Genomic DNA, 9,845 nt, shown 5'->3' with positions numbered 1-9,845 from the left:
CCGCTTGGAGCCTGAGTATGCAAATTAACCGCCATCTTTTAGCTTCTATAATTCAAACATTGTATCTTTTGGAGCTGTTGCTTCAGGAGCTCAGAGCCCCGCAGCAGCAGGCGGGAACCTTGGTTTCCTCTATTGCTGGGTCAACCAAGCATCCTGTTCTCAGCTGCCTGGCTGCCGGCTGCCATCTTGGCTGGCAGTTAATTTGCATATCGCCCTGATTAGCCAATGGGAAGGGTAGTGGAGTGACACCAATTTGCATGTTTCTCTTTTATTAGTGTAGATTTATTATATATCGTTTTCAATATGAACAACTGTAAACCTACTTCTGCCCCACTCTGAACACCACACTTACATAATTTATACATACATGTGTTTTTTTGTGATTATATGTTTAAAATGTGGTTGTCTTTTACATACTTCCCAACAGCTTGCTTTTTTTCTTAATTTAACAAAACAGTCTGTGAATTCTTCCAAGTAAACTACACCTGCTATTTTCTTTAAATTATTTCCAATAGTTTTCAAAATACTTTGATATCTAGTTTCTTATTCATCTTCTATAAGCCACTGGGGTAATTATACCACATACTATTTTTGGATTTTTTTTGTTTTTACAACGTGTAGATTACAGTTGATAGAGATTAAGGAACTTGTTCAGGTCAGACAAGCATTAAATGATAAGGACAAAACTTTCACCTGGATCTTTCTGTCCAAGACCCAATGCCTCTTCCACTTTGTAGCAAAGGCCACAGTTAAGTTCCCAGGGAAGCTCAAGGGAGAGGCTCTACCCTAGGAGCTTCACAATTCACTCATCCAAAGTCATTGTCATGATAACAGCCTTTTAAAGTATTATTATACCCATTTTCCAGAATAAGGATTTGAGATAAAAGTTTATAGAACATGCCCAACCCCCAAGTCCCTACTTAGATAGAGGTAAGAACCAAGCCCAGTGAGTGGCAAATGCCAAATCCTATAACCCTATATTATTATAATAATATATTAAACCGGGCTCTGAACATTATGTAACCTTTCTTGTAAGTTACCTTAAAATATATTTTTAAATACACTTTTGAGGACAGTGCCTTTTATTCTGCGATTATTTGTTGTTGTTTATTAGTAAATGGAGATTTGGGGGACAAATGCAAGAGAGATAAGGAAGATTTTCTCTGGCTGATTGGCACTTAGTGCCATAGGAGCAATTATGAAATGAGAGAGTACCATCCACTGTTACGCTGTACCTGTACTGAATTAAAAAAATAAATATTTTGGGGCTAGAATTCAGTCTTGTGTCTGAAAAAATTACATCTTAATCTGTTGCCTCCCGATGATGAAGGCTAGGCTGAGTGTGACTAAAGCAAAATCTTTAGGCAACCACAATAATGCCATTATTTTTTACAATATATGAATAATGAAAAAATACACATATGTTTTATATAATACTGTCATGCACAATGTTATAGGATTTCCTCAGATAAGTGATGATTCTATGTTAATTTTTCAAGGACATGTTAAGGTGTGTGTGTGTGTGTGTGTGTGTGTGTGTAATACTGATAGGCATTTCTCTGTGCATTAGATGCTTGGCATTTGGTTTTGTGTGGGATTTACAAAACCCAAATAAGTGGTAAGTGGTAAAATAAATAAAGTGTTTTGGCAAGAGAAAAAAAATGTTCTGAACCTCAGGATATAGGTAATATAGACATATGTCACTATAGATTGTGTGCATTCCTTTTGACTAGTTGATTTGAGGAGTCATATGATATTTTTAAAACTATAAATAGCATGAGCTGTGCTCTACTGTATATACTATTTATTACCAAGAGAATACTCTACTCTGTAAAGAACAGAACACTAGAACAAACTGTCCAGGTCTATAAAATAAAAGTGAAGCCAAGAATAAGCAACAGTGCTAGGCATTTTGACCATGTAAGTAGGTCAATAATGTGGTTTTTCAACTTATTGCTCTACCTATAATCTATCTATCTATCTATCTATCTATCTATCTATCTATCTATCTATCTATCAAAATGTGCAAATCCATGTCCATAAAAAGATTGAAGGTATTATGTATATGTGCATGTACTATTTAAAACAATGATTACTTTCTATATCTGAGGCATTCAACTTGATGTTGTCACCTGCATTATCGCATTTGATAACCATATGATCTGTATGGCCATTAATACTAATTCTATCTTATTCATAGACCCATCCTCTGCACTACACCTTAGGCTGTGATTCTAAAACATTACTATGTAACTGACTGCTGAGGTGAAATTTTCATGAATTATTCTAAACAATGGCGGGTCAGCCTTTTTCAGATGGAAATGTGCTATTAGTTGTAATTGGTCACATTATTAGTAGGTTAGATGTTTTATACAGTTCCAAATTAGTAGAAAAATTATAACATGAACCTCATATGCCACTATGTAGAAATAAATTATAAACAATTTTCTACAGGTCTCCATAGAAGCTGAAATAAATTGAATAATTTCAGTGTATGGAGTGGATCAAGAGTACTCAGGACCTTAACATATTTTCTTTAATATACTTTATAAAAACGTATCCAAAATCCAAGGATTAAAAATATATTGCTCTAGATTTTCCATTAGACTCAAGTAATAAGGCTAATTAAAAAGGTTCCATTTATTGAACATTTAAAATGTGTTAAATATTACTACAGTAGACAGATGAGATATGTTATTTTAAAAATCCTCACACTCACTGTTCAATGTGGTGTGCATTATTTTCATTTTATAAACTCAGAGACTGATGTTCAGAAAAGTTAAGTACTTTCTCCAAGGAAACAAACTGGTAAATGGCAGAGCCTGGATCAGATCTCAGGTTTTTTAACTCCAAACACATTTGTACACGACAAGCTTTGCAATACCTTCCTTTACTATACCAAAATTTTAACTCAACAAAGGCAGCCCAAAATGAATTATTGAAGACATTTCTCTTCCATAATGTGTGTGTGGAGGAAATGGAAGGAATGGGCTGGAGTTTACTTCGTTACTTTAATGGTCATTTAAATCCTACATTTTAAAATTATCACATGGTCAATACTCTCATGCTATTTTGTCAGAATGTGATCGAAGCCTGGCATAGGCCCATAAAGAGAAATAAAACCCGCTTCTTAGTTGGACAATTCAAAGCCAAATGTATCCACAAACTCAGGTTTAGGAACAGAATGAGGTCTTGGTTTCCTTAAATTAATATATTGGAACTTCATAGCAATGCTTTTTAAATTTGGTTAATCAATACTTATTCTTTTTGGTATTATTAACTTATATGAGAATTGTTGACCTACTGAAAGATCTGTTGCTTAGTTATCTAGGTGTCAGAGCCCCAGTTACAACAGCTTTCAAGAATTTTAATCATCCTAGATTCTTAGAACCCTGGAGCTAGCAGCAAAATTATGAATGTGTCCAATCTATACATTTGACAGATGAAGAAACTGATGCAGGTTCAGAAAAAAAAATTAGAGTCTTTAATACTTCACTCATATCTTACCCTGCCTACCATTCTAGTCCCATCGCCCCACTTTCTCATTCCTACCACTTAAGTCTTCTGAAATATAATACCTCATACAGTCCCCATTCCACATGGCCCTTGTTCTTTCTCCTCTTCCCCAGCGTTCAACCTAGTTTTCTCTCTAGGGAGGCTTTCCTTATCCACCCAGGACCTCACTTTCATCTGCCTCCCCATGTTGCTACATTTTCCCATAACATCTTGTATTGACCATAACCATAACATCTTTCAAATTAATTTTTTACTCTCTAATTGTATGGCTTAATTTTCAATGTATATGCATTTGTGTCTTTTTACTCTTTTTATTCCACACCAAATACAGTGCAGTTACTATATTAGATAGATGTATAGCTCTATCACAGCATACAGCAAATGAACCAATAAAAGTACAAGACAGGTGTATTAATTTCCTATAAGGTTTCTATAACAAAATAACACAAACATTATAGTTTTAAACAACAGAAATTTATTTTCTTACAGTTCAGGAGACCAGAAGCCTGAAATCAAGATGTTAGGGAGGTTTATCCCCTCTGGTGGCTCTGAGAGAAATATTTTCTATGGCCCTTTCCCAGCCCACTTCTGGTGGTTGCCAGCCATCTTTGGTGTTCTTTGACTTTTAGACACATTAGGCCATTATCTGCATTTGTATTTATATGGCCTTCTTCTCTGTGTTTATCTGTATCCCTGCCTCTTGATATAAGAATACAATTGAATTAAAGCCCACCTTAAATCCTAGATGACTTTATTTCAGGATGGTTAACTAATTATATTAGCAAATATTCTATCTATATATATAAAAGGCTAAGTGTTCCTCTGACCATACAACCAGTAGTTATGATGCACACTGACCAGCAGGGGGCAGACACTCAACACAGGAGCTGCCATGATGTGCACTGGCCAGCACCATGGACCTGGCACCAGAAAACCAATGCTTGGCTTCCCTTAAGTGGGACACAGGCCCCGTCACCACTCCGGAGTGACATCCCACCAAATTGTAGCCAATACTGCCAAGACCCCATAGAGCAAAATTCAGCCCACAGCCCAGCCCAGTCCAATTCTTCTAACTAATTTCCTTTCAATGTGTAAGAATCCGTGACCAGGCGTCTTGTTCCTAGATAAGAGCACATTGTATGGTTCTGGTTATACATGAATTTTGGGAACAGTATTCAACCCACTACAGTGACATAAATGGTTTTCCTAGCTACTTTTTTTCGATGGCAGAGCTGAGACTAGAAATTTCTAATCCCATAGGGCAAACTATCTCTTAAAATATTCATAAGGTTGATTTAGTAACTAAAAATCATCAACCTGTTCACTTTGATCAGGGATTTGATAGACAGAGACCCTCTTCCATAAATAGTCTATTTTCTGAAAGAAAATAATAGCATTAACTTCAGATGCCTCTACCTGTGTTCAGTTTTTAACCATCTTCCTTGGATGGAAAAGCTTATAATTAAGTTGGCATTTTAGGAGAAAGAAGGGTTGAGCTAGAGGTGAGTCATGCTCTGGAGGTTATGAATGGCTGCATGTACCTCTTAATGCTTCTAATTCTCTAGGGTTGTAATTACCTCAAGATAGGGGAAACTATTTTCAGGGGGAAAATTTTTTTTTCCTTTCCTATAAAGAGAAGCTCTTTCTTCCCCAGACTGTTTGCTAAGCCATGAGACTTGGTATCAGCCTTTAATCTTCCCTCTTTTCTATTTTTCTTGAAAACAGAAATATAGGAACTTAGTCCATCTTGAAGTTGTTCTTTCCATCCTGAAGAAAATTTTCCCAAAACAATATAACTCAACAGATCAAATGATCAAATAAGCCACCACAGGTCATAATAATTTAATTGCTCTTGATTCATGTGTTTTGTTTAGTTCTGTTTTCTTGTAATGAAATTTCTTCTCCCAAGTTCCTGCTCACTTTGAATTGGCACTTACATTAGTTTCATCCCCTATCAGTAATATATACTGTATTCTTATGCCCATTTTTACAGATGAGAAAAGTGGGATTCAGAGAGTTGCACTGTCTATTCCAATAGCATCATTAGTTAAGTAGCAGTGCCGAGTTTCTATCAAGTTTCTCTGATTTCCAGGTCCAAGTTATCTCCTATTATCCTTGTTTATGTTGAGCTCATCTCATTTACAAGCTTCATTTGGAAGTCTTGATTCTTCTAAATATGTATATTATGACAAGCTAAGAACAACAGTGAGGAGGTTAGAATCAGTGTTGAGATATCCCTGCTGCTCCATTCATGGACATTAGACTGTTCCTCAACCTAACATAAAAATTGTTGATAACAGAAATTAAATGGCCACCTGCCAAAAATATTTTGAAGGAAGTATTTTTTTTTCCTCAGTGAGAGGCCAGAAGAAGATTCTATGATTTTCTGGGTTAAGTTGATTATTGAAAAATAATTTATATTAGTTCCATACACATGATTAACATTTAAGAAAATACATTTATTCTATTTTTATAGAGATTTTAGTTCAAAATAATTTATTTATTGGAACAGAAATCCTGTGAAATAGACAAAATTGAGTACAATATTCAGATCATTAGACTGTTTCCTTTCTCAACAATATTTTCATTTAAAATGAACTTCCTAATCCTATCTAATAAAGAGGGAATATGCAAATTGACCATCACTCTGCCACAAACCTGAGGCTGTGCCCCTCAACCCCCCGACCCCCGCTGAGGGGCTTGACAGGGGACCTCAGGCCGTGCCCACTGCCCAGTGGGGCTTGGTGGGGGACCTCATTGTGCGCCCCCCATGCAGCAGGACTTGACAGGGGACCTCAGGCCATACCCCCCACCTGGCGGGTCTTGATGGGGGACCTCAAGGTGTGCTCCCCCACCCCAGTGCTGGGCTGGGGAAACTCAGGCTGCTCCCCTCACCCCGGGCTGGGGGACCACAGGATGTGTCCCCCACCCAGTGGGGCTTGATGGGGGACCTGAGGCTGTGCCCCCCTCCCAGTAGAGCTGGACGGGGGACCTGAGGCTGCACCCCCTGCCCGGCAGGGCTTGACAAGGGTGGGACTGGCCATGTCTGGATCTAGCCCAATTGGGGGGGTGGGGCAGACTGGTCTGGGTCTTGCTCGATTTTGAGGTGCATGTGGGTGGGCAGGGACTTGACTCTGGGTCCCATGGTGCACCCCAGACTCTGACAGGAGAAAGATTTTCATATACATTTTACTAATTTTCTTTCATCTCTGACACTTCTATTATAGAGAAAGGGCAAATAGCAATATTAAAATATTTCCTCTAACTAATCCCCCTTTAATGTGCACTGGGCCACTAAGTATTTAGATAAAAGTCTCTGTGTTCTGTTATACGAATTTCATTCATTAGTATCCAAGTGTAAGAAGGATTTTGTTTAGGGTAGTAGTCTCTAAAATGAAACAAACTGTGGCTGCTTACATAGCCTCTGTCATTATGGCTTCTGATTATATTGGTAGTAAAATTTTAAAAAATAGAGGAAAAGAAAAAGAATGGAAGGGAAGGAAAGGTAAGAGAAAAGGGGAAGAGAAGAAAATAAAAGGGGAAGAGAAGGAAGGAAAGTGGTGAACCAACAAATTTGTAAACAAAGATTCACTAAAGTCATTCACTTGACAAGTTTATCACTATATATGTCAGATAAATATTTCTTTCTATAGGCCAGATGTGGGGTTAGGAAGTTGTGATGTAATGATTAACACAAAATTATCTCTTCTCTTGCTTCACGAACATAATGAAATGTCTACAATTTCTGAGAAATCTCATTAGAATGGCTCTATTATATGCTTTGTTCTCTAAATTCTATCCTTGGTTAAATAAATGCAGAAATAGAAGACACAGCCAGGTTTTAATCCTAGGTCTTCCTCACACTCCCAGTCTACTGTTCTTTTAACTCTACTATTTCTTCTAACACAATGATTCTTAACTGGGGATAACTATTGCCCCTCAAGGAAATTTGGCAATGTCTGGTGACATATGATTTTCACAACAAGGGGTGTGTATGCCATTGGATGGTAGTGAACAGGGATGTCACTAAACATGCTATGATGCACAGGACAGCCCTACAATAGTGACTTACCAGCCTCAAACATATGCTTAACAAAAATAAATTAAAAATAAAATTATATTTTGCTGATGTATATTTTATGATAACTGGAGCATTATACTGATAACCAATCAGCATATGTCAGATTTAAGAAAAAGCTGATAGTACGTAGCAGTACTATATGTGGCTTCTGTTTTAGTTAAAGTTTTTCTCCTATAGTTCACATATCCCAGTGGCCAGCATGTATCAAACCCTCAATAAATATTTGCTAAATTAAAAATATATTGTTGGATAAATTATTACTAATTTTTATTGAATATCTACTATCCTTCAGCCAATTTATATACCTAATTTCTAATCTTAGGAATAATCCGCAAAGAAGGTTATCATCTTCTCTTTTAAATTGAGTTTCATATCCCTAAAATTGGCTAAGTTTCACTTGGAATTCCTCCAAAACTTTGGAAAGTGATAAAAGAGTCCCTGCTGATTTCCTGGAAACTTATCTTGTGTCTATTAGTCATTATAAAACAAAATTGCTCTACCAACAGAATGGAGAAAGTTGTAAAACATTGCTGATCTGTTTTTACTAAAATATATGCATTTACTAACATATAAATGTTTTAACTTCTGCAATTTAAATAAAATTGAACGCTCACCACATGCACTTTAGAGTATGTCTCTATAGTGATTTGGGCTCAGGGCCTGCCCTAAGAGAATTGTTAATAAAACAGACAAACTGCCACAGCTTCTGATACACTGCTTTTAAAAATAACTTTCCCATTTGCCAAGTTTTTATTTATTCAATCTTCACCTCTTTCTCTTTGTTAAATTAGAAAGTAAAACATGAATATAATAAGACAATATAACTTCAGCTTCTTACAGAAATGCCTTTAGTGAATTAGGTGAATGTGCTTGTGTGCCTGTGAGTGTTGGTCCACATGTGCTAAAGAAGCATTAATTTGAACAATATCTAAGTAAATTAAAAAAAAACTTAAGGGAGGATATTATTACTTATTTTATCAGTAATTCTTAATTGTGTGGAGCATAGGGGCTAAGGGTGATTATTGACATGTAATAAATACCAATTATTTACCAGGATTTGTTCTGGGTAGTTTGGTATATTGTCTATTTTCATCATTTTAACAAACATGTATGAAGTATTTCACTGAGCTTTAAAGATTAAGTTAAGAAGTCTGACTAGGAAATAAGCATATAAAAATAGGCTCAACTTCATCAGAAGTCAGGTGAATGCACATTACCATGACAATGACATCACATATCTTATCCACCAGATTTGGAGAAATTAAAATATCGAACTGTTGGCTGAAATGTGGAACAATGGTCTGCTACTCAAAATGTAAATTAGCATTGCTGTTCTGGAAAACAATTTGACATTGCTAAAATATTTAAAAATGCACATGCTGCATGAACATTTTTATGAGTATTTTATAAATTAAGGATTCTGATTAATCCAATATGAGCCCCTAATGTTTATTGGACCAGGTTGGGGGTGATAGGGCACCATATACTTTTGATACAGCAATAGCCTTCCCAAGGATTTACCCTAAAAACAAACTCACGCATTTAAGGAACATAGGTAAGAATTTTCATGGAAGCATTTTTATTGGTAAACACAAAACAAAACAACATGGGGCAGGGGGTAGAAACCCAAATAGTTATTGCAGTAAAATGGTGAAATAAATTTCCTTATAGTTGTACAACATAATACTATACAGTAATGGAAATCAGTGAACTATAGCTAAATGTATTCAAAGGCATGAATCTCAAATGTGAAGTTGGGTTTAAAGAGGCAATTTGCAGAAAAATGTATTCAGTATGATTACATATATATGAATTTCAAAAATGTGAACAATTGATATCTTATTTAGAAATAAAGATACATAAGTAAAAACTCTAAAGTACCATAAAAAAGCTACTCTACAAATTCAAGAGCTTGATTATTTCTGAGAGTGGGTGAAGAGAAAGGAATGGGTCGCAGGAGAGACTTCTAGAGCTCTCCAAATTAATGGTCATATTTTGTTTCTAAATGTGGATATACATGGATTTATTTCTTGTTTTTGTTTATTTTTCTTTTCAAATGTATTTCATATATTCTTTTAAATTAATTAAAAATAATTAAATGTTAGACTTATAAATTATTTTTAATCTTAGGAGGGTTAAATAATCTGTCCAAGTATATTGGAAAGAAGGCCTCATTCAGGACTGTGTGACGCAAAGCCCATGTTCTTGCGTTTCATTTTTGGCACAGCTCAAGGCAAAATTCTTCTAG

This window comes from Myotis brandtii, unplaced genomic scaffold (genome assembly GCF_000412655.1).
Source record: "Myotis brandtii unplaced genomic scaffold, ASM41265v1 scaffold1006, whole genome shotgun sequence".
Taxonomy (NCBI): Eukaryota; Metazoa; Chordata; class Mammalia; order Chiroptera; family Vespertilionidae; genus Myotis; species Myotis brandtii.
The sequence above is the reverse complement of the archived record's forward strand: the minus strand, read 5'-3'. Positions refer to the sequence as shown.